The sequence below is a fragment of the Bos indicus x Bos taurus genome, chromosome 16, assembly GCF_003369695.1.
Source record: "Bos indicus x Bos taurus breed Angus x Brahman F1 hybrid chromosome 16, Bos_hybrid_MaternalHap_v2.0, whole genome shotgun sequence".
NCBI classification, from domain to species: domain Eukaryota; kingdom Metazoa; phylum Chordata; class Mammalia; order Artiodactyla; family Bovidae; genus Bos; species Bos indicus x Bos taurus.
In genome coordinates, this window is record NC_040091.1 from 56,710,984 (window position 1) to 56,736,839 (window position 25,856).

Sequence of the window (25,856 nt, forward strand, 5' to 3'; positions counted from 1 at the left end):
ACTCTGTGTGACCCCAGAGATGGCAGCCCACCAGGCTCCCCCGTCCCTGGGATTCTCCAGGCAAGAACACTGGAGTGGGTTGCCATTTCCTTCTCCATACAGATATGGGGTTCATATATTTTTATTAAATAGATATTGAATTAAGATGCTCCCATATTTCAAAGATGCCTTAAAGATTAATCCAACTTCCTTTGTGATTTTGAGTTTTTATAAAATCATGAAGATATTTTCTAGTCTAGGGTGAATGCATGACTCACAGAGAACTCACTAATATCCTCCTAGTACTGTCACTCCATATTTTTGGTGGGTGATGTATTTGATATACTTCCAAACACCCCCATAGTAACTGAAGTTTCAAAAATACACTCAGATAATATTTTCATCCTTGCCAGTTCATATACCGTATATCATCTCAGACCAGAAGCCCCAGTTGCAATCTGTTTGGGAAGTCCTTGTTTGCCTTCTGCCTACTTAGGAAGAAAATCAATCTCCAGAATGACGTTATTCATTTGTTTGTTCATTCTTCCATTCATGTGTTCAGCCAACCTATCATCAATCTACTACTGCATAACAAATGCCTACAAACTTAGAGGCTTGAAGCAATACCACTGATAGTCACTCGAGTCCGTGACTCTTCGGTTGGCAATTTCTACTGAGCTCCACTGGGAAGCTCTTTGGATCTCACTCAGACTCTCTGTGGCTGCTGGATTGGCTGGAGGCTAGATGGTCTATGATGCCCTTAGCTGGGACAGCAACAATCTTCTCTACCCCATGAGGTATGTCATTATTTTATACCAAGCATTAACTCAAAGTTAACCCTAAAACGTAAAGCCATATGTTTGGGATGTCATAGGGTAGGCAATACCAAGAGAAATCACTGACCAGACTAGAATAAAAATCAGATCTGGATTTAGTGAAGTTGAGACTGCATTCAAAAGGATTATTGCAAGAGAGGGAAATGAACTATTGCAAGTTAGGGAGGAAGGTTATTGCTACAGGAAGAATGCTTTGACCACAAGGTCTGTAGCAACAACTCCAGAGTTAGGCAAAAAGAGTAAACAAAGCTAGAAAGAACTAGGTGTGGGGGAGGGGTTGTGTGTGAATGGGTGGCACATTCAAATAGTAGACCAGAGAACATTTTATTTTACACTGTGGCCTGTTTACTCTCAGAAGGGGGTCTATGCTGGCTTATACTGAGGGTGAGCCAAAGTTTGGGGTGGGGGCTGGAGTAAGGCGACAGGTTAACAGGAGGAAAAATAATGATCTTAATAATATACTTATGGGACTCCCTCAGAAATATGAGAATCAAAAGTCAGCCAGAGGATGGAGGTTTATAAACCATCATAAGCTCAGGAAAGTTTTTGGGAGGGATCTGGGGCTTCAACTATGGGGCTTGATCAGTTCCAGAGATTTTTATCCTGTGACCCTGGTACACAGCTCCACACCTGTGACCTTGGTGTAGGGCTCCACAATAATCAGTTCAAAATAATCCTTATGCCAAAGAGATATATTTGGGGATGGCATATTCTGCTACCCTTCAAAATATTAACTTGCTTTTATGGTAATAAATCTCAGAAAGTCCTAGTATTGTCAAACACAAGTGCGTAAGTCCAACACACAGTGAGGCCAAACAAATGGAAACACCAGAGTTTGGATTATTGTAAAAGCCAGACAAGGAGAATGAATGGCATGTGTGCAAAGACCTGAACTCCCAAATAGATTTCACAGAAGAGTTTTTAAAGGCAAAATTTGGGGTGAGGGCTACTGAATGTCTGGCTTTCTTCTCATTGGTTGATGATGAAGTAACAGGGTGGTGTTCCAGAAATGTTGTCCTTGGCCTGAAGTTAACAACCTTCGTTTGGGTGGAGGCCTCAAAGATCCATTGTTGTGTATATTCCTTGAGGAGGAACTAGCATTCTCTTTCATTGCCGCACTATTTTTTCTCGACAGCTTTTCCTTTGTTTCTGCATTCTCTCACTTACCTAATGAGTAACTGTTTGAATCTGCCCTTCAGAACTCAGGGAGAGTTTAGGAGGCTGAAGCCTATAAGCAAGAAACCTGGGGACATGGAAAAGCTTTTGTATCCAGGAGGGCCCCACAGGGTCCTGCTCAGTTTCACCCTCTTTTAACAATGGGTAAGTATAATAGAGTCTGGGGAGAAAGTGATCTGTCATTCTGATAAGAAGTCTTTCATGTCATAGAAGATTATTTCATACTTTCTGATGGAAATGTTGGGGCAGTGTGTAATTTCTTCAATTCTGTCTCACCGCAGTAAAAATTTGAAGTGACAGACAGACCAGTGTTACAGCTCCATGTGACAGCTCAGTTTTATTAGAAAGCAAAGGAAAATACATTCTTGAGGCGTGAGGGTGGGCTGACCCAAAAGATGCAAAGAGAAGAGAAGCCCCAGTCCTCTAGGCTTCCTCCTTTTATATATTTGTCTCCTCCCCCTGAGTCTGCCCTATGTAAACTGGGCTAGCCCGGAGGGCTGTTTGTTTTACCTGAGGTCCTCACTTGGGTCCTTGGGCCTTCCTTTTTTCTATATTCATGGGCTTTCCCCTTCTTTGTCTTTTAGCCACCACCATTCTGGACTCCTTTTCCCTATTCTAACTACCTAACAGAAAGAATGGAGAAGGCAATGGCACCCCACTCCAGTACTCTTGCCTGGAAAATCCCATGGACGGAGGAGCCTGGCAGGCTGCAGTCCAGGGGGTCGCTAAGAGTCGGACACGACTAAGCGACTTCACTTTCACTTTTCACTTTCATGCATTGGAGAAAGAAATGGCAACCCACTCCAGTGTTCTTGCCTGGAGAATCCCAGGGACAGGGGAGCCTGGTGGGCTGCCGTCTATGGGGTCGCACAGAGTCGGACACGACTGAAGTGACTTAGCAGCAGCAGCAACAGAAAGAAGCAGGAAAGACAACTTCCCACAATTTACACTAACTTAACTGAAGAATTTTTGGTTGTTAGGAGGGAAAAAATTTATAAATGTGGACATCCTGATGGCAGTAGGCAGAAAGAGAATGATCTGAGATATTCTATTAATATCAAAGGAACATGTGTAGGTGTCTATGGTATGCTTGCCAATGACGTATTAATGACTTAAATGACTGCTGACTTAGGAAGTAGGGGCTATTGTGTGAGTTAAGAGCAATCCAGGACCTTGGTCACAGCATGCTGAGAAGACTGGGGACCAATTGTCCTTGCCACAGCTTGGGAGCAATGGTTCCATGCCAAGCGAGGCAAGCTGAGAGAACCAGGCTGCTGCCTTCTCTACCCCCCCCCCCCCCCCACCACTTCACTGAGTATTCAGCTTTTACAGCTGGGGTGTCACTCAGAGAGAAACTTGCCATTGTTCCTGAGGCCGAAGACAGATGGGCCCCCTGAGCAAATAGTTGGAGCTCTTTCTCTGTGGACCTGTAGACAAGACAAAAATAGCAGGACAATGGAGGGAGGAGGCTGAGTCCTGCAAAGACAGAAGATAAAAGACTACCTATTTTTCATTCTCAAAGTCTGGAGACCTCCTCAACTACACGTGCACAGTGTAGAGAGAATCCTTAGAGGTCAAAAGGCAAGTGATGCTAACTATCCATAGGCCTCTTAGGTAAAACCTGTGTTCGCTAAGATACATGTGCACACATGGGAGGATCCTGAGATATACCAAATGTGGATTCACAGCCAGGTAAATAAAAATGATTGGCCAAAGGAAACCTGGAAGAAATGTTCCATAGAAGTCATTCAAACTACTGCGATTCTGAAACACTCTCTCTCTCTGAGTCTGCCCTTGTGTTTTATACTCTTTTTTCCTCCTAATAAATACTTTACTTGTTTTACTACTTTCTGTCTTTGTGAAAATTCTTCTTCTGCAAAGTCAAGGAGTCAGGGCTTGTCATCCACCACTGGTCTAGCAGTTAGGAGTTGGTACTCTCACCCTGAGACCCAACCTCAATCTCTGGCTGAGAGCCAAAGCCCTGCTTCAAGCCACTGCAGGCAGAGGCCACCCAAGATCATTCCCAACCCCAGCTCCAGAGCTTGGGCTCAGAAACTTTTCTTGGAAAGAGAAGTGGGCTATACAAAAGATAATTTCTAATCTTTTCCCAAAGGACTGGCCTCATGGGTAAAGAGTTTGGAGAAGTTCAAGCCAAAGGGCCTGAACAGTAGACACTGTGGTGAGAGGCAACAAGAAAGAGTTTTGTGGATTTAATAAAGATATGGACTAGACTGCAGGCTGGATAGTTTGTGAGAGAGGACTGAGGAATAGGATACCTGGGAGGATTCTTTATGGAGTCAGAAAAATACACAGAACACTAAGTTAAGAAACTATTTTTTAAGGGAGGTATAGTTTGACTGGATTATCTTATAGAGCAATTAGGCACCAGGACGCTGATGAAAAAAAATAAAGCAACTGACCAGCAGTTAGTGAAGTTGAGCATCTGGGTGTGGTTAGGGAAAGAGGAAGAGAGCACTGTCATCTCAGGGTGACTGTGGACATACCCGAAACTGTCACTTCTTATGGAGCAATATGATGTGAGTGTGTCTGTGTATGTGTGTGTGCACGCATGCATGTCTGTTCACGTGTGAGCTGGCAAGGAGGCTGCTGCTGCTGCTGCTAAATCGCTTCAGTCGTGTCCGACTTTGTGCAACCCCATAGACGGCAGCCCACCAGGCTTCGCCGTCCCTGGGATTCTCCAGGCAAGAACACTGGAGTGGGTTGCCATTTCCTTCTCCAATGCATGAAAGTGAAAGTGAAGTCACTCAGTCGTGTCCAACTCCTAGCGACCCCATGGACTGCAGCCCACCAGGCTCCTCCATCCATGGGATTTTCCAGGCAAGAGTACTGGAGTGGGTTGCCATTGCCTTCTCCAGGCAAGGAGACTTGACTTCACTAAAATAATCCAACCAATCATGAACAAATTGAGGGGGATGCACTTACGAGACTACTGTCGCTGCTAGCAATCTGGACCGGCGCAGTGACCGAACTTAATGTCCCTTCCAAATGTGGAAAAGTTCGGGTAAAAATAAACGACAGATGAGAGGAGAAATAATAGAGTATAAAGGATTGTATGGGTAGGTTATGCGATGAAAGAAATCCAACCTTAGGAGAGGTTTAGAGCAAGGGAATAATATTATCTCTTAGTATAGTTATACCAGGTGCCCAGAAGGGGCAAAACTGTTTGCCAAGACCACTTCTGTTTTTGTTACCTGAAGTGCTACCAGTTTGTTTGGGCAAACTTCAGCATTTGCTACGATGTTTATGCCTTCCTTCTGAAGACTCCTCTCTCAATTTCCTTATCTGTAACATGAGGTTAATAATAATGTGTACCTTCAGAAGTTGTATGAGGAGTTAATGTATGTGAAGCTCTCAGAAGAACACAAAATTGCCTCACTCTCCACCCCCAGCCATAACGGTTGGTCTAAGGATGGTCAGTTGGCCCGAGCATGGCCAATTACAGTCCTTCCCTGGACATTCTGGAGTTTGAAATGAGAGGGACCAGCCTTTCTTTGAGAACTTGGACTGTGAGGCGTAACATGCAAGTTGTTTCGGCAGCCATGTTTCCCCTCATTTGGAGCAGAGAACAGGGAATTGATATGCAGGGAGAAAAGCAAGCATTTATATTTATAATCCTTTTTTTGCTTAAACTAGTTTGAGTTGTTTTCTGAGAACTGCTTCCTACTGGGATTTAGGCCAGTGGTGGGTGGCTCCCAGCAGACCGATTGCCATGTAGCTATAAACCTTGACAAGCAAATGCTTAGAAAGGTTGCTGGTTATAGTGGACAGAGTACAATGGCAGCATGCCCAACATGCCACAGTGTGCTATGTGCAAACACAATCACCCTGGCCTTTGTGGATGGAAAGCTATAAGCAGAATGGGAAAAGAGAGTGGCTTCCTGTTGGGATTAAAGCAGTAGGCATCATGTGATGGATTTGAGATTCCCTGGGGAATAGCCCCATCCTTAAAGAGGAAGGCTGTGAGAGGTCTTATGAAATACTTAACCTAAATTACAGCTGACTTTGACCAACCAACCCTAGTAGAAGGTGCCTAACATTTTTGGGTACAAACTATGTACCCTAACTGCACTCAGGCTGTTAGTCCATGATGGCAACAACATGTACAGTGGATTAAACAACAGTGACTCACAAGACAGAAAAGGGCCTGAGGGGAAATAGATGCCAGTAGGTATTCTGGGACAAGTGGCATTTGCTTTTAATGAGGAGCAGCATTCAGAGGAAGAAGACATATTCACTAGAACAGACAGATTAGAGGGAGTTCTCTTCCTAGACGAAGGTGAAGGATAAGAGGCGGCTTGGAGAGATAAAGAAGCACTAGCAAACTGGAGCAGGCAGATTCAACAATTACTGCTGCACAATGCTAGAACCCAGAGTTGGGAAAAGTCTGCACCCTGACCTGAGAGGTTCTCTGGAAATTTTAATGCACATGGAGGCTAAAGTGTATGGAAAGCAATGACCCTCTATCCTATTCCTGAGGCTTAAGAGAACACACCTATGGAAATCTTAAGGCCTCCAAGCTTATGGAAGTTCTCTGTGGGTACTTGTAATTTACACCAAGATCATGAACTCCTTATTGCCAAATTTAGACTTAAATCAAAGAAAGTAGGAAAAACCACTAGACCATTCAGGTATGACCTAAATCAAATTCCTTATGATTATTCAGTGGAAGTGAGAAATATATTTAAGAGACTACATCTGATAGACAGAGTGCCTGATGAACTATGGACAGAGGTTCGTGACATTGTACAGGAAACAGGGATCAAGACCATCCCCAAGAAAAAGAAATGCAAAAAAAGGCAAAATGCCTGTCTGAGGAGGCCTTACAAATAGCTGTGAAAAGAAGAGAAGTGAAAAGCAAAGGAGAAAAGGAAAGATATTCCCATCTGAATGCAGAGTTCCAAAGAATAGCAAGAGGGGTTAAGAAAGCCTTCTTCAGTGAGCAATGCAAAGAAATAGAGGAAAATAGCAGAAGGAAAGACTAGGGCTCTCTTCAAGAAAATCAGCGATACCAAGGGAACATTTCATGCAAAGATGGGCTCGATAAAGGACAGAAATGGTATAGACTTAACAGAAGCAGAAGATATTAAGAAGTGGTGGCAAAAATACACGGAAGAACTGTACAAAAAAAATCTTCACAGCCCAGATAATCACGATGGTGTGATCACTGACCTAGAGCCAAACATCCTGGAATGTGAAGTCAAGTGGGCCTTAGAAAGCATCACTACCAACAAAGCTAGTGGAGGTGATGGAATTCCAGTTGAGCTATTTCAAATCTTGGAAGATGATGCTGTGAAAGTGCTGCACTCAAGATGCCAGCAAATTTGGAAATCTCAGCAGTGGCCACAGGACTTGAAAAGGTCAGTTTTTATTCCAAACCCAAAGAAAGGCAATGCCAAAAATGCTTAAACTACCGCACATTTGCACTCATCTCACACGCTAATAAAGTAATGCTTAAATTCTCTAAGCCAGGCTTCAGTGGTACGTGAACCATGAACTTCCTGATGTTCAAGCTGGTTTTAGAAAAGGCAAAGAAACCAGAGATCAAATTGCCAACATCCACTGGATCATGGACAAAGCAAGAGAGTTCCAGAAAAACATCTATTTCTGCTTTATTGACTATGCCAAAGCCTTTGACTGTGTGGATCACAATAAACTGTGGAAAATTCTGAAAGAGATGGGAATTCCAGACCACCTGACCTGCCTCTTGAGAAACCTATATGCAGGTCAGGAAGCAACAGTTAGAAATAGACATGGAACAACAGACTGGTTCCAAATAGGAAAAGGAGTACGTCAAGGCTATATACTGTCACCCTGCTTATTTAACTTCTTTGCAGAATACATCATGAGAAAAGCCGGGCTGAAAGAAGCACAAGCTGGATTCAAGATTGCCGGGAGAAATATCAATAATCTCAGATATGCAGATGACACCACCCTTATGGCAAAAAGTGAAGAAGAACTAAAGAGCCTCTTGATGAAAGTGAAAGAGGAGAGTGAAAATTTGGCCTAAAGCTCAACATTCAGAAAATGAAGATCATGGCATCTGGTCCCATCACTTCATGGGAAATAGATGGGGAAAGAGTGGAAACAGTGTCAGACTTTATATTTTGGGCTCCAAAATCACTGCAGATGGTGATTGCAGCCATGAAATTAAAAGATGCTTACTCCTTGGAAGGAAAGTTATGACCAACCTAGATAGCATATTCAAAAGCAGAGACATTACTTTGCCAACAAAGGTCTGTCTGGTCAAGGCTATGGTTTTTCCTGTGGTCATGTATGGGTGTGAGAGTTGGACTGTGAAGAAAGCTGAGCACCGAAGAATTGATGCTTTTGAACTGTGGTGTTGGAGAAGACTCTTGAGAGTCCCTTGGACTGCAAGGAAATCCAACCAGTCCATTCTGAAGGAGATCAGACCTGGGTGTTCTTTGGAGGGACTGATGCTAAAGCTGAAACTCCAGTACTTTGGCCACCTCTGCGAAGAGTTGATTCATTGGAAAAAATCCTGATGCTGGGAGGGATTAGGGGCAGGAGGAGAAGGGGACAACAGAGGATGAGATGGCTGGATGGCATCACCGACTCAATGTACATGGGTTTAAGTAAACTCCGGGAGTTGGTGATGGACAGGGAGGCCTGGCGTGTTGCGATTCATGGAGTCGCAAAGAGTCGGACACGACTGAGCGACTTCACTTTCACTTTTCACTTTCATGCATTGGAAAAGGAAATGGCAACCCACTCCAGTGTTCTTGCCTGGAGAATCCCAGGGATGGAGGAGTCTGGTGGCCTGCCGTCTATGGAGTCGCAGAGAGTTGGACATGACTGAAGCAACTTAGCAGCAACAGCAGCAGAACACAGATCATATATGTGTGCTTGTAGTTGCTCAGTTTTGTTTGACTCTTTGAGACCCCATGGACTGTAGCTTGCCAGGCACCTCTGTTCATGGAATTCTCCAGGCAAGAATAGTGGAATAGGTTGCCATTTCCTATTCCAGGGGATCTTCCTGACCCAGAGATTGTCTCTTGCGTCTCCTTCATTGGCAGGCAGATTCTTTACTATTGTGCCACCTAGGAAGCCTATATATATGAGTCCATCATTCAAAAAATAAAAATACCATGGAGAAAGGTGTCTAATAGGCCATTCCAGAGGGATGTTGAGAGCACATCTGGGAGGTTTCAACCTCAGTCCTGCCTCCAACCAGCAAGTGACTGATTTGTCCTGTAATGAAGCTGTATCGCACTGACAATGACGATGTGGTATTGTTGGAAAGATTCAACTGCCTCATGTCAAGGAGTTCTATAATACTATAATACACTGATGATCAAGTGTATTGGGAGATTGAGTTATAGCCTCCTCAGGATGTAATATCTAAGGAAAGTGACTGGCCTGAGGAGGATCTGGATCTAGCAAACCATCAGTTGATTTCTGAGCTAAATAGTTATCATAAGGTATAAATAGTAGTAGATCAAGGGGGAAAAAAGAATAATCAAACTAGTGCCAGAATATGAAAATATCTGTAATGGCTTTATAGGACAAATTAGTTGTTTCTTTAAATCTGTCCCTACCCCACACTGGCTTCTTCAAATGTTAGGCATATTTGTGTTGGTTCTGTTCCAAAATGGAGTCACTTGTGTTAGGCCACACATCAGCAAACCAAGACTTAATACCTAACCTAACTGCAGCTACAGCCTCCCCCAGGGATGTAACCTTTCATGAGTCAACCAGGAATTACCTGGTTAGCACTGAGATACTTGGCTGGTAGGCTCCTTCTGTTCCCATTAGGAGAGTGGCCTTACCTAAAACAATGCAATTCTTCACTAATAACTTTCTTTCTCCTGCTTACTCTCTGCTTTAAAAATACTAATATCCAAGACTTCCCTGGTGGTCCAGTGGCTAAGACTGCATGCTCCCAATGCAGGGGGCCCGGGTTCGATCCCTGGTCAGGGAGCTAAGATCCCATATGCTGCAACTAAGACCTGGCACAGCCAAATAAATTCATGAAATAAATGAAAAGATTTTCTAAAAATACAAAAATCTTTTCCTTTTTTGCAGCTAGAAAGTGAAGTTGCTCAGTCGTGTCTGACTCTTTGCAACCCAATGGACTATAGCCTACCAGGCTCCTCCGTCCATGGAATTTTCCAGGCAAGAGTACTGGAGTGGGTTGCCATTTCTTCCTCCAGAGGATCTTCCCAAGCCAGGGATGGAACCCAGGTCTCCTGCATTGTGTCTCCCTCAGATGCTTTACCATCTGAGTCACCAGGGAAGCACTAGACAAAGCTCTTTTCATTCACTAGGTTGGATGCTGCTCATTTCATGAGTCACTTAATGAAGCCAACTAGATCTTCACATTTCCTCATTTGAACTTTTGTTATTTAACAGTATTATTTCCAGATCTGTTCCATAAATGCTACACAAAATGTATGTACTTTGATAGGTATTATCATTTTGCTGTAAGGGTTCTATGTTCAAAAAACAGAGGGTGGCCTGTGATAGAATACAAAATTTGGTCTCATTTATCGGTTCCTGCTTCTTGGCTCTCAAAACCCTTTTTGTTTCCTATGTGATTAGAGTAGTAGGGGCATCTTTTATGTTTGCTTTTTTGTTTTTGATTCCTGCAATAGTTTTAGAGTGATAAAGGCAAAATGGGTGTGTTTGGTTATTTACAGCAAACCCTTTCAATCACACCTGAGTTCATATTAGTGAGGAAATTTTTGGAAAACCTCTAGATCAGGAGCCCCCAACCTCCAGGATCTAATGCCTATTGAGTATGTGTTTGTAGTCTCTCAGTTGTGTCTGACTCTTTGTGACCCTATGGACTATATAGCCTACCAGGCTCCTCTGTCCATGGGATTTTCCAGGCAAGAATACTGGAGTGGGTTGCCATTTCCTTCTCCAGGGGATCTTCCAGACCCACGGATTGAACTTGGGTCTCCTGCATGGCAGGCAGACTCTTTACCCTCTGAGCCACCAATAATAGAAATAAAGTGCACACAATAAATGTAATTAACTTGAATCATCCTGAAACCATTCACCCAACCTTGGTCCGTAGAAAAACTGTCTTCCATGAAATTGGTCCCTTGGGCCAAAAAGGTTAGGGACTATTCCTCTAGATAAGTAGAGCATCACCTAAGGATGGGGGCTGGTTGCCAGGGGAACCAACTAGGGTGATTAGAGGGTTGGAAAGCAGGTTGATAAACAAGAACCCCTCCATGTGTCACATATTCTATGAGTAGTGAGAAAAGGAAAGAAGACTTCTCTTTATGTCTTCACTTATTTATTCATTTGACTGCACAGGGTCTTATTTGCAGCATCCGGGCCTTCAATCTTCCTTGTTGCCTGTCAGATCTTTAATCCTGGCATTGGGGTCCAGTTCCCTGACCAGGGATTGAATCCAGGACCCCTGCATTGGGAGCCCCAAGTCTTAGCCACTGGAAGTCCCCAAAAGACTTTTCTTTGCATAAATTAAAAAAACAAATTACAGTCTTCCCTGGACAGGCACCTTGATTTCCTACTTCAACAGTGCTTGAAGGGAACCTACCTCCTCAAATTCACTCCAGCACCATGCGGCCCCAGGTCTTAACTCATCGTGAAGATAGTGGCCATCACGCTGGTGTACCAGAACTACCACAGGGACTCAGAGACTGCCATCAACCACCAGCCTGGAGCTGTTCACCTTCTATGGCTACCTGTCAGTGTCATACGACTTTGACCTTGATGATGCGCCTTTGAAGAACTTTGTCAAATACATTCCTCTCCAATTTCATGATGCAAGGGCACTTACTGAGAAGCTGGAGAAGCTTGATATTCTTCAGGATATCAAGAAACCCAGTCACGAAGAGTGGGCTAAATGCAATGGAATGTGCGCTACTCTTCGGAAAAATTGTAGATCCATCTCAACTGGAACGGGCACAAAATGCCCACTGACAATAATGACACCATCCCCCACCCCACCATTTGACTTCTCTGGTGGCACAAATGGTAAAGAATCTGCCTGCAATGCAGGAGAACCAAGTTTGATCCTTGGATTGGGAAGATCCCCTGGAGAAGGGCATGGCAATCCACCCCAGTGTTCTTGCCTGGAGGATTCCAGAGACAAAGGAGCTTGGCAGGCTGCAGTCCATGGGGTCACAAAGAATCAGACATGACTGAGTGACTAACATGTTTCTGTGTGACTTGCCTGAACGAGTAGATGAAATCCATCAAAGATTTGAGTGACTATGTAACCAACTTGTGCCAAGATAGGGGCTCCATGAATCTAGCATGACTGACGAAGTATCTCTTTGACAAGCATGTCCTGGGGATCAGTGACAACAGGCTAGCCTTAGGCTGGCTTCCTGTAGCCATGAGGATGACTTCCTTGGTGACCAAGGCAGGCTGGGCATGTTTGGCTTATCTCTGCCTTTTCTATAAGTTGTACCAAAACATCTACTTAAGTTCTTTCTTGGTACCATTCATTCAAATAAAGTAATTTGATACCCCCTCCCCTCCTCAAAAAAAAAAAAAAAAAACCAGATAGCAAAAACATCCTTGGAAAGTGGGTAGGAGGATCAGTATACCAGTTGCTGCAATATACAGGAAAAATGTCTATTTTCTAACAAAAAACTTTGAGGCTTGCACAGAAACAGGAAAGTGTGACCTATACATATGACTGAAACTGTGAGAGTAAGTAAATAGATGTCAGATTTAAGAGAAAAAGACTTCAAAGTAGCCATTATAAGTATGCTCACAGAACTAAAGGAAAGCCTGATTAAAGATGTAAAAGAGATAGTATGACAGTGTGGCATCAGATAGAATATCAACGAAGAGATAGAAATACAAAGAAAAGTCAATATGCAAATTCTGTGGAAGTTGAACGTGTTGATGGAAAAACACACATGCAAAATCTAAAAGTTTAGAATTATGTTTTATTTGGCTGACTTGCTGAGGACTTAACTCCTCTGAGGGACTATTCCAAAGAGATAAGGGAGGCGCCAGGATATATAGGAGTTCAAACAAACCTGGTAGTCCGACATCAAAAGATTACTGCTAATTAAAGAAAAGCAGACACTGGAAGTGAATGAATTTTGTACTTTTCTGTGTATCGGAAGGTACAAAAGTCTGGGCTTATTAAAATCATCCCTTTGATACGCACCTTAATTATTAGGGCCAGTATCCTGTTTTTCTCCATCCTGAATCCCCTCAAGAGTGCACAGAGCAGGGCAGCTGCCTTGGCTAACAGCAACAACATCCTTTGTTTACTGACGTGGAAAGTTCAGTTCAGTTCAGTCGCTCAGTCATGTCCGACTCTTTGCGACCCCATGGACTGCAGCACGCCAGGCTTCCCTGTCCATCACCAACTCCAGGAGCTTGCTTAAACTCATGTCCATCGAGTCTGAGATGCCATCCAACCATCTTACCCTCTGATGTGGCGAGTATAACGTGAGTATAAAAAGTATAACAACTAGAATTTAAAAATTCACTGGAGGGACTTGATAGTAGATTTGAATGGCAGAGTATAAAGAATTAGCAGACCTTGAAGACAGATTGATAAACTTTCTCTAAGTACACATTACCTCCCTCCAAAATATTTTGATGTATTTTTATTTAGTGTTAAGTATTTATTAATTTTTAATGGTTTCTTTGGTTATTTAGAAGTTTAATTGTTTGAGGCTTTTCTAAATATCTAATTGTTATTGATTCCTGATTTAATTTTGTTGTAGAAATATGTAGAAAACATATTCTATAGAATTTAAAATTTTAAGTAGAAATTTGTTTTATGCCCCAGCATAAGATCTGTCTTTTTAAATGCTCTATATGAACATGGAAAGAGTGTGAATGCTGCAGTTTATTGGATAAATTGTTCTATAAAGGTCAGGTTAGGTTAAAGTGGTTCATATTTTTAGATCTTCCACATCCTTATTGATTTTTATCTAGTTATTAAAGAGGAGATTGATATTTCTACTTGTAAATTTGTCTATTTGTCTCTTTATTTCAGTCAGCCTTTGCTTCATCTATTTTTAAAACCAGTTATTAACCACCTACATTTTAGGTTTGCTATGTCTTCTTCATGGATTGACCCATTTATCATTATAAATGTCTCTTTCTATCTGTGATAATTCTTCTTGTCTTGAGGTTCATTAAGTCTAATATTAATAAAACTCTTTCAGCTTTCTTTTGCATTCACATGGTGTATGTTTTTCATTCTTTTCTTGTCAACCAATTTTTCGAAATTTAAAGAAGTTAGTGTTACGGTTGAATTTAGCTCTGTCCTTTCTGTTACTTGCTTTTCTTAGATTGAAGTATAGCAGATCCACAATATTGTGTTCGTTGTGGTGTACAGCAAAGTGATTGATATGTGTGTACATATATGTATCTATATTATTTTTTAATGATTTTTTCAACTACCTTAAAGTCTTCTTTAATTTACTCTTGGCTGCACTGGATCTTTGTTGTGTGCGGGCTCTCTCAAGTTGTGGTGCTGGGGCTTCTCCCTGCAGTGGCTTCTCTTGCAAGTCTTTTCCAATGAGTCAACTCTTAGCATGAGGTGGCCAAAGTATTGGCCTTTCACCTTCAGCATCAGTCCTTCCAATGAATATTCAGGACTGATTTCCTTTAGGATGGACTGGTTGGATCTCCTTGCAGTCCAAGGGACCCTCAAGAGTCTTCTCCAACACCACAGTTCAAAAGCATCAATTCTTCGGTGCTCAGCCTTCTTCACAGTCCAACTCTCATATCCATACATGACCACAGGAAAAACCATAGCCTTGACTAGATGGACCTTTGTTGGCAAAGTAATGTCTCTGCTTTTGAATATGCTATCTAGGTTGGTCTTAACTTTTCTTCCAAGGAGTAAACATCTTTTAATTTCTTTGCTGCAATCACCATCTGCAGTGATTTTGGAGCCCCCCAAAATAAAGTCTGACACTGTTCAGGTGATAACAAACTATATCACCTACATATAGGTGATATCACACGATACTAGATTTTATCTGATTTAGTTCCTTTAGTACACTAATCTCTAGGTCCATCCACGTTTCTGTAAATGGCATTATTCATTCTTTTTTATGGCTTTGTGGTATTCCATTGTGTGTGTGAATGTGTGGGTTCCCTGGTGGCTCAGACAGCAAAGAATCTGCCTGCAATGAAAGAGACCCAGGTTCGATCCCTCTGTCGGGAAGATTCCCCTAGGGAAGGGGAATGACTACCTCCTCCAGTATTCTTGCCTGGAGAATTCCATTGACAGAGGAGCCTGGCAGGCTACAGTCCATGGGGTCACAAAGAGTTGAACACAACTGAGTGACAGTACACACACACAAACATATATATACATATACATATACATATACATATACATATACATATACATATATATATGAATGGACATTTAGGTTGCTTCCATGTCTGGGCTATTGTAAATAGAGCTACTATGAACATTGGGGTGCATGTATGTTTTTAAATTAGAGTTTTCTTAGGACATTTGCCCAGGAGTGGGATTGTAGGGTCGCATGGTAACTCTGGTTTTTTAAGGAACCTCCCTACTGTTTTCCAAAGCTGCTGCACCAGTTTACATTCTTATCAATAGTGTAGGTAGGAAGGAAGATTCCTTTTTCCCCACACTCTCTCCAGCATTATTGCTTGTGGACTTTTTAATGATAGCCATTCTGACTGGTGTGAGGTGGTACTTCCAGGTACTTTTGATTTGCATTTATCTCATAGTTACTGATGCTGAGCATCTTTTCATGTGCCTATTAGCCACCTGCCTATCTTCTTTGGAAAAATGCCTATTTAGGTCTTCTGTCCATTTTTTGTTTGGGTTGTTTGATTTTTCTGATGAACTGTTTGTATATTTTAGAAATTAAGCCTTGTCAGTTCTACTGCTTGCAATTTTTTTCTCTCAGTCCATAGATTGTCTGTGTTTTGTTTATGGATTCCTTTGCTGTGCAAAAGCTTGTAAGTTTGATTAGATCTCGTGTGTTTATTTTTGCTTTTATTTCTTTTACCTTGGGACACTGATCTAAGAAAATATTACTAGGATTTATGTCAAAGAGTTTTGCCCATGATCTCTTCTGGGGTTTTTATGATGTCATGTCTTATATTAAGTCTTTAAACCATTTTGGGTTTATTTTTGTTTATACGTGAGGAAGTATTCTAACTAGCTGATTTATATGTAGCTGTCCAGCTTTCAAAAACCACTTGCTGAAGAGATAACATACTCTCTTGACTGTTACTAGCGTGTGAGATGAGTGCAATTGTGCAGTAGTTTGAGCATTCTTTGGCATTGCCTTTCTTGGGATTGGAATGAAAACTGACCTTTTCCAGTCCTGTGGCCACTGCTGAGTTTTCCAAATGTGCTGGCATATTGAGTGCAGCACTTTCACAGCATCATCTTTCAGGATTTGGAATAGCTCAACTGGAATTCTATCACCTCCACTAGCTTTGTTCATAGTGATTGATGCTTTCTAAGGCCCACTTGACTTCACATTCCAGGATGTCTGGCTCTAGGTGAGTGATCACACCATCGTGATTATCTGTGTCATGAAGATCTTTTTTGTACAGTTCTTCTGTGTATTCTTGCCATCTCTTCTTAATATCTTCTGCTTCTGTTAGGTCCATACCATTTCTGTCCTTTATCGAGCCCATCTTTGCATGAAATGTTCCTTTGGTATCTCTGATTTTCTTGAAGAGATATCTAGTCTTTCCCATTCTGTTGTTTTCCTCTATTTCTTTGCATTGATCACTGAAGAAGGCTTTCTTATCTCTTCTTGCTATTCTTTGGAACTCTGCATTCAGATGTTTATATCTTTTCTTTTATCCTTTGCTTTTCGCTTCTCTTCTTTTCACAGCTATTTGTAAGGCCTCCCCTGACAGCCAGTTTACTTTTTTGCATTTCTTTTCCATGGGGATGGTCTTGATCCCTGTCTCCTGTACAATGTCACAGACTTCATTCCATAGTTCATCAGGCACTCTATCTATCAGATCTAGGCCCTTAAATCTATTTCTTACTTCCACTGTATAATCATAAGGGATTTGATTTAGGTCATACCTGAATGGTCTAGTGGTTTTCCCTACTTTCTTAAATTTAAGTCTGAATTTGGCAATAAGGAGTTCATGGTCTGAGCCACAGTCATAATTCTCCAAGCCAGGCTTCAGTAATATGTGAACCGTGAACTTCCTGATGTTCAAGCTGGTTTTAGAAAAGGCAGAGGAACCAGAGATCAAATTGCCAACATCTGCTGGATCATGGAAAAGGCAAGAGAGTTCCAGAAAAACATCTATTTCTGCTTTATTGACTATGCCAAAGCCTTTGACTGTGTGGATCACAATAAACTGTGGAAAATTCTCAAAGAAATGGGAATACCAGATCATCTGATCTACCTCTTGAGAAATCTGTATGCAGGTAAGGAAGCAACAGTTAGAACTGGTCATGGAACAACAGACCGGTTCCAAATAGGAAAAGGAGTACATCAAGGCTGTATATTGTCACCCTGCTTATTTAACTTATATGCAGAGTACATCATAAGAAACACTGGACTGGAAGAAACACAAGCTGAAATCAAGATTGCTGGGAGAAATCTCAATAACCTCAGATATGCAGATGACACCACCCTTATGGCAGAAAGTGAAGAGGAACTCAAAAGCCTCTTGATGAAAGTGAAAGAGGAGAGTGAAAAAGTTGGCTTAAAGCTCAACGTTCAGAAAATGAAGATCATGGCATCTGGTCCCATCACTTTATGGGAAATAGATGGAGAAACAGTGGAAACAGTGTCAGATTTTAATTTTTTGGGCTCCAAAATCACTGCAGATGGTGACTGCAGCCGTGAAATCAAAAGACACTTATTCCTTGGAAGGAAAGTTATGACCAACCTAGATAGCATATTCAAAAGCAGAGACATTACTTTGCCAACAAAGGTCCGTCTAGTCAAGGCTATGGTTTTTCCAGTAGTCATGTATGGATGTGAGAGTTAGACTGTGAAGAAGGCTGAGCGCCAAAGAATTGATGCTTTTGAACTGTGGTGTTGGAGAAGACTCTTGAGAGTCCCTTGGACTGCAAGGAGATCCAACCAGTCCATTCTGAAGGAGATCAGCCCTGGGATTTCTTTGGAAGGAATGATGCTAAAGCTGAAACTCCAGTACTTTGGCCACCTCATGTGAAGAGTTGACTCATTGGAAAAGACTCTGATGCTGGGAGGGATTGGGGGCAAGAGGAGAAGGGGACGACAGAGGATGAGATGGCTGGATGGCATTACTGACTCGATGGACGTGAGTCTGAGTGAACTCCAGGAGTCAGTGATGGACAGGGAGGCCTGGCGTGCTGCGATTCATGGGGTCGCAAAAAGTTGGACATGACTGAGCGACTGATCCGATCTGATCTGATCTGACTGTTACAGCTTTATACTAAGTTTTGAAACTGGGTAATGGGAGTCTTCCAACTTTGTTTCACAGTATTATGTTGGCTCTTCTAGGTGCTTTGTCTTCTTTGTATGTTTTATAATCATTTTGCCAGTATCTACAAAATAATTTGGGGCTTCCCAGGTGGTGCTATGGTAAAGAACCTCCCTGCTAAAGCAGGAGATATATGAGGAGTGAGTTTGATCCTGAATCGGAAAGATCCCCTGGAGGACAGCATGGCAACCCACTCCAGTATTCTTGCCTGGAGAATCCCATGGACAAAGGAGCCTGGTGGGCTACAGTTCATAGGGTTTCAGGATCAGATACAACTGAAGCAACTTAGTGTGCACACACAAAATAGCTTACAGGGATTTTAATTGGGATTACATGGAATCTATAGATCATGATGGGGAGAGCTGACATCTTAATATTGAGTCTTATAATACATGGACATGGAATATCTCTCTGTTTAGAGCCTCTTTCAATTGTTTTAAAGTAAGATTAGTTTTAATTAATTGATTCTTGGCCAAGCACGGGCTTTCTCTAGCTGTGGTGAGCAGGGTCCACCCTCTAGTTGTGCCGCATGGACTTCTCACTGTGGTGGCTTCTCTTGTTGCAGAGCATGGACTCTAGGTCCACAGACTTCAGTAGTTGCAGCATGCAGGTTCAGTAGTCGTGGCTCTGGGGCTTAGAGCACAGGCATAGTAGTTGTGGCACATGGGCTTAATTGCCCTGCAGCATGTGCAATCTTCCCAGACCAGGAATTAAACCATGTCGCCTGCATTGGCAGGCTGATTCTTACCCACTGTACCACCAGGGAAGACCAAGCCTCTGTGATTTTTTCATTAGAATTTTGTTGTTTCTACGTATAGATTTTGAGCATATTTTGTTAGATTTATATCCAAGAATTTTATTTTGGGGTGGGTGTTATATGTGGTTTAATTTTTTAAAAAAATTCCAGTTGTTGATTGCTGATGTATAAGAAAGCTATTGACTTTTGTATATTAGCAGGTTATTATATATCCTGCATCTTTGCTGTGATTGCTTTCTAATTCCAGAAATATTTTTTGTCAGTTTTTTTTTTAATTTTTTTTTGTAGGCAATCATGTCATTTGCAAACAAAAATGGTTCTATTTCTTTCCTTCCAATCTTGTGCCTTTTGTTCCTTCTCTGGTCTTATCGTAGTAGCTAGAACCTCCAATATAATATTGCTAAGGAATGAATATTTGTGCTACTCCCAAATTTGTATGTTGAGACCCTTATCCTCAATGTAATGGTATTTGGAGGTAAAGGCTTTGAGAAATAATAAGGTTGTATTAGATTATGAGAATGGAGCCCTCATGATAGGATTAACGTTCTTATAATGAGGAAAAGACAGAAGATGTCTCTTTCTGCCTGCTTACACCAAGGAAATTAAGATAAATCAAATTAATATTGAACGCTGATGTTGGAAAAATAATTAAGTAAACCTAACAAAAGCAGAAGGAACAAATAAAAGTACTAATTGCTAAATTAGAAACAACAGAGTAAATATATAATCCAAGAGCTATTTTCTTGAAAACAACCTTTATGAACCGGAAAGCTCACTGGTTTAGCCTGTCAAGTTATGAGGGTGAAAATGCAAATGATAAAACTCATATGAAGATGGAGAAATGATAGATGTGGGGAAAAAATGAAATTATAGGCAAATACTTTGTAACTTAATAAATTTGAAAAATGTGGAATGATTATAATTTATATACTGTGCTTCAAGTTTTATAAAACTTGGAAATTATAGTTTCTTTATTTTCTGTAAGTGGTCTGAGCATTTTCATGAACTCATATACCAGTGAGTGATGGAAAAATAAAATGTATATTTGCATTTAGAAATATCTTAATAGCTTCAAGAGTCTCTTTTCTTTAAAACTGTCCATTTCGGATAAAGACTGAGTCTTCCCAAGTTTCTTACCTCTCTTCTTCTCAAAGGCAGTGCCTAGATATAGTGGACTGGAAAACTGTGCTTCGTGATGGTGGAGCAGGGAGGGCCCTGCCCTGGCTCTTCAAGGGACTCTGCTGTTGAGCTCTGCTTCTGGTGAAACTCTGTCAGTGTGAGGATTATTTGTGGGGATTTCTTCAGGCCTTTTTTCAGCCTTTACTGGTGCTGCTGGCCCTCTGAGATCTGGCTAGGACTTTCATGTGATTCCTCTTGGAATCTGCCTGCAGGTTCTCAACCACATTTGTTGCTCATCTTTTCCATTAGCAATCCCTTGTCAACTTCACTATCAGCTACATTTTAAAACTTTCTACAGGGCACATAGCATCTCTGGATTCTTTAGGATATTAGCACTGTCTCTGGCTTTCTATCGATATGGTGAATTCACTCTGCAGATTTCACTCTGAACTGGCTGTCCCATTTTGATGTGGAAACATCTGAAAACATATCCCATCTGCTACTGCACTGCTTGAGGACAATTCAGCTTTCCACTGAATCCAGAGCTGATGTTTTGGGAGGAGGAGCAGAAAAAGGTAAATGACATGTTTAAGCTGAAAGAAAAAATGTTAAGGGAGTTCTCTGGTGGCTTAGTGGTTAGGACTCTGGGCTTTCCTTGCCAAGGCCTGGGTTCAGTCCCTGACTGGGGAACTGAGATGCCACAGCCATGCGGTGCAGCCAAAAAAAACTTAAAAGAGAATGAACTACTCTAAGCTGGCTAGTTTATCTTCTCTCTGCTTTCCTGTACCGCTCAGCAGAATGGGTACCCAAGAGCAACATTGGATTAGTTACGGAAAATAAAAGAAACTTGCATGTTTTGCACATCTCAGTGGTAATTATTCCATTTTTTTGAGGTTACTACATTTGAGGTATTTTCAGATGTAATCTTACTGATTGTAAACCTTGTTGCTCAGAAACTGTTTCTGTTCAGAAACAAGGAAGTTCCATCTAAAACGAAGTCAATCAGCTTGAAGATCCAGAGCTGGGTTTTTTTTTTTTTTTTTTTTTTTTAGTCTCTGGAAAAACACTAATCTGATGGCAAGAATTTATTGTGTCGAAAGAGATTTCTAAACAAACAAGCAAACACTTCTCTTTTTATATCAAAAGGAAAGCTTGGAGCACTGGGTAGAAAGTCTTATCAAAAGGGTAAGATGGAAAAAAGGATTTAAGGCTAGAAGCATACAACAGTCAGGAAGAGGAGGAATGTTTCCACTTAAGAGATTTGGAGAGGAAAAAAAGGCTGAGTGAGGCCAGAAGTTAGCATCGTCATATATCCTTTCAGGTCAAATCTTGGGAATCAGAAAACAGGGTGGTACATCTAGGTGGGCATAGGGAAATCAGAAGACATCAGAGTGACTAGCTTTTCTAGTCATATCCAGTAGATGAGGGATATGTCTTCACTTTGACCCACAGTCACATAAGGGCCACACCTGAATCGATTCAGGAGCAAGAGAGCAGCACTGAAAAAGACAGGGGCTCCATGACTTGTGTATAGTACAGAAGTGTGAGAAAACCCAGTGTACTTCATGTAGGAAATACAGAAGATAGCCAAGTAGGGGACAGGTGGCCCTGCTATGGGGCTGTCTTGACAAGGAACAGGGTAATGTTACAGCGGAGGCTCTGGTTTAGTGATCGAATCTGAGGGCAAGATGGAGGATGTGGCTGAGAACCAAGAGCATCTGCAGCCCCCAAAAGAGCTAAGGTGGGGCCATCAGACCCCAACTATGTCTAGAAAAGACACCAACTGATTCATTACCCAGGGATTACAGTAAGTTTCGGAATCTAACTGAAAAGTCACACATGTCAACTTAAGGCCCTTCCCTCATTTCTTTTATAAGGATTTATAATCTTCCAAACATACCTGACTACATCTTGGGTACAAAGGGTGATGAGAAATCTTAAGGCATTCAATATTTACCCCCCAAGACAAATTTTTTTCTAAAAGAGACTGAATTTACTGTTTTAAAGCCAGAAACTAAGATGCCTTTAGCTGGAAAGTTTAAATTACTTCCCCTCACTACCTAGTATGACAAAGGCTCAAAATCAAGATGAGTTTAATCACAGGCAAGAAAGGCCAATAATGCTAGACTAGATAATTTGGACAAACCCTCCCATTGAAGACGACTAAAATATATATAGGATATATGCATATATGAATAAAAGCATCATCTAAAAATATAAAACTAGCAACTATGAAAAGTGACATTTTGTAACTTCTCTGTGAAAAGTCTAGATGTGTATTTCTTTATTAGCTAGCATGGGATTCATTGAACTTCTGTGTATTCACGTCTTTCATCAGTTCTAGAAAATCTCAGCCATTATCTTTTCAAATATTTGTGTTAAACAGAAAATCTTCTAAGGCAGTTAGAGAAAAGAGAGATTAACTGAAGGCATAACAGAATTGTAGCTAATTTCTCAAAAGCAAAAACAGAGACCAGAAATAGTGGGAGGATATCTTCAAGGTGATGAAAAATATGACACCCAACCTAGAAGACTCTACAGAGTGAAGGAATTCTTTGGATCTGAGGAAAAAATATAGAAAATTTTGAATAAACAGAACTGAGTTAATCATGCACAAAGGAAATTCTAATGGGTATTCTTCAGACTGAAGGGAAATGACCATGGATGGAAGGTCAGAGGTTTAGAAAGAAAGAAAGTATGTGTTAGTCTCTCAGTTGTGTCCAACTCTTTGCCACCTCATGGATTGTAGCCCACCAGGCTCCTCTGTCCATGGAATTCTCCAGGCAAGAATACTGGAGTGGGTTGCCATTTCCTCCTCTAGGGGATCTTCCCAATCCAGGGATCAAACCCACATCTCTTATATCTGCTGCATTGGCAGGGGAGTTCTTTACCACTAGCACCACCTGAAATGAAGAGCGATAACATGTTCATTAAATGAACATTGCATAAAATAATAATAAAGCTATCTTGTTTTTTGGTTTGAGTGAGCTATCTAGAGAAATGAAATATATGCAGAAATAAGCTGATACATTGAACTGAAGATAAATATAGTTATATAGTTAAAGCGTTCTCAGGTCTTTGCCTTGTCCTGGAAGAGGTTAAAATGATGAATTAAGGAGGCATGTGGTAACCTCCGCTGTAACTATTAAATATTAACAAATACAGAAGCAATATATAATTTCCAAACTAATTGGGAGGATGGAATGATAAAAAAACTGAATAATGTTCAAAAGAAGGATACACCTTTTGAAGTTTGTGTTATCCTTAGATACAAACTTTTATTATTAACATATACCTACATTCCTTGATTACACCAACGGAAGGGTGTGTTACATGAGCACAAAGGAAAAAGTCTTCAAAAACATTGAGAAGTAAGGAGAACATGAATTCTACATATGGTTTAGGGGATTGTGGGGGTGTTACAAGCACCCATTTGGGAAAGATTCAAGAGAAGAAATGTCCACGAGGAACATTCACTGTTTATAATGTAAAAAAGGTTGTTTTCCATGGTGTGGAGATTTCAGAGGGCACCATTGAAAGGATAGCAACAGGCATTGGATTAGCGGAGAGCAGTATAGTAGGAAGGCATAGATGACCAGAGCAGCTTCAAGACAGAATAAGAATAACAATAGAAGGCATGCTGAATTTGGCTAACTGATAGATTTTCTAGTTAATCAGTCTCATAAATCTTCTGGCATTTCTAAGGCCTGTCAGAGGCATCAGCCATGGGTAGGGTGATCAAGTTTCTGAAAGATCCCTGATCTTGAAAAAATGACCTTCAGATGGTCTAGTTGGTTCCCATGACTCACACTGAGAAAAGGACAGCAACTGTTTGATGTTCAGGTGACTTCAATAATATCTGCCTTGAAAGTTCGCAAAATTGTAATTATTTTCTAAAACTATGTCTGTTAAATTGAATTTACCCTTTCTCAAAAGCTACATATTTTGGGGCCATGTAAATTCAAAAACTCAAGGTCATCTTTTCAAAAAGAACAGAAGAGTTCAGTAACCAACCAGCTGAATTATGTGGCTCAGGACAGCCATATAAATCAATACAGAATCCTAAAAGTAGGCATGCAGAGTAGTAAGTATCTTATCATCTCTTTCTTCCTCTTGAAATTCTGGTTTGTGCTCTGTGTTCAGTAATGATGGACTTACCCTGACTTCCCACAAGTCATCTAATAATGCAGTATTTTAATAAATTCATCAACATGGTTCATTTTAGAACATACATATTCAATTCTGTATGTATTCTATATTCTATCAGTGGCAAAAAGTAGACTGTGAACTTTATTCCTTTCAAGTTTGACTCTCTATTGCAATAAACGGTAAGACTCTAAGGTAGTAAGGGAAACAAGAAACTTGCTCCTCTAGTCATTAAATGAATTGGATGTGGCGGGAGTGTTGCCTTGGGAGTAATGGCTCTTATTTCAATGATCAGTCATTATCACCAGCTCTGCAGTGAAAACCTCTGAAGAATTTTAATGGTTTAAAATCATTATTCTATGATAGAAAATCTAATTTGAATTCTAGAATCAGAAATTGCTTTGGAAATACTTGATAAAATATTAAGGGTCTGGTTTATCCTGGTGTATTACATCTTCTAAGTAGAAATGGAGCCAAGAGGTGATGCATGGGAAAATCATTGATCATACTGCTCCTTTCGGAGAAGGCAATGGCACCCCACTCCAGTACTCTTGCCTGGACAATCCCATGGATGGAGGAGCCTGGTGGGCTGCAGTCCATGGGGTCGCTAAGGGTTGGACACGACAGAGCGACTTCACTTTCACTTTTCACTTTCATGCATTGGAGAAGGAAACGGCAACCCACTCCAGTGTCTTGCCTGGAGAATCCCAGGGATGGGGGAGCCTGGTGGGCTGCCATCTATGGGGTTTCACAGAGTCGGACATGACTGAAGCAACTTAGCAGCAGCAGCAGCAACTGCTCCTTTAATGCAGTTTTTATTTTCTGCCTTTTGTGAATCCTAAAACAGGGGCTTTCCAAAGGCAAAAAATCATGGGTTAGGGAAAGGATTTATCTAAAATTAGGAAAAAGGTTATGTATGCATAAAAGAAGCATATACTTGTTCTGTCTATCTCTATACTTACACCTATGTATTTATCTATTGATCTGTAATTTTTGGAATGGCTCAGTAAATTAATCTAATTCCAGTGTCTGGATCAATGGAAGAGAAAACACACAAGCAGGTAGCTGTTAATCCATAAACCGGCGCGTGGTGAAGAGATGTTTCTATTTGAAGGCAAAGATTTACTCTCTCAGGTAACTTGTTTCACTCTGAGCTGCTTTTCTGGCTCTATTGGTCTAACGAGCTTGAATTATTTCCTCATCCTTCTTTAATATTAAAAATTATTTTGTAGAATATTAAAAATAATACATCATAGAAAATTGCAAAAGTACATAAAAATATATAATGCATTGGAATGGATATAACTATCTTAACATTTAATTATAGCTTTCTTAACATTTTAGTGTTCTTATATGTTAAAACACAAACACACACGCATACACACACAGACGCACACACACCCCTATGT

General features: G+C 41.1%; 1 long non-coding RNA gene across 1 annotated transcript; it reads left to right on the forward strand.

Moving 5' to 3' along the window:
- Nucleotides 1-209: 209 nt before the first annotated feature.
- LOC113906782 lies at nt 210-25,576 on the forward strand. The gene is made up of 3 exons (XR_003514976.1): nt 210-776; nt 20,739-20,876; nt 25,474-25,576. It is a non-coding gene; the product is annotated as an uncharacterized LOC113906782 (long non-coding RNA).
- The last annotated feature ends 280 nt before the right edge of the window (nt 25,577-25,856 follow it).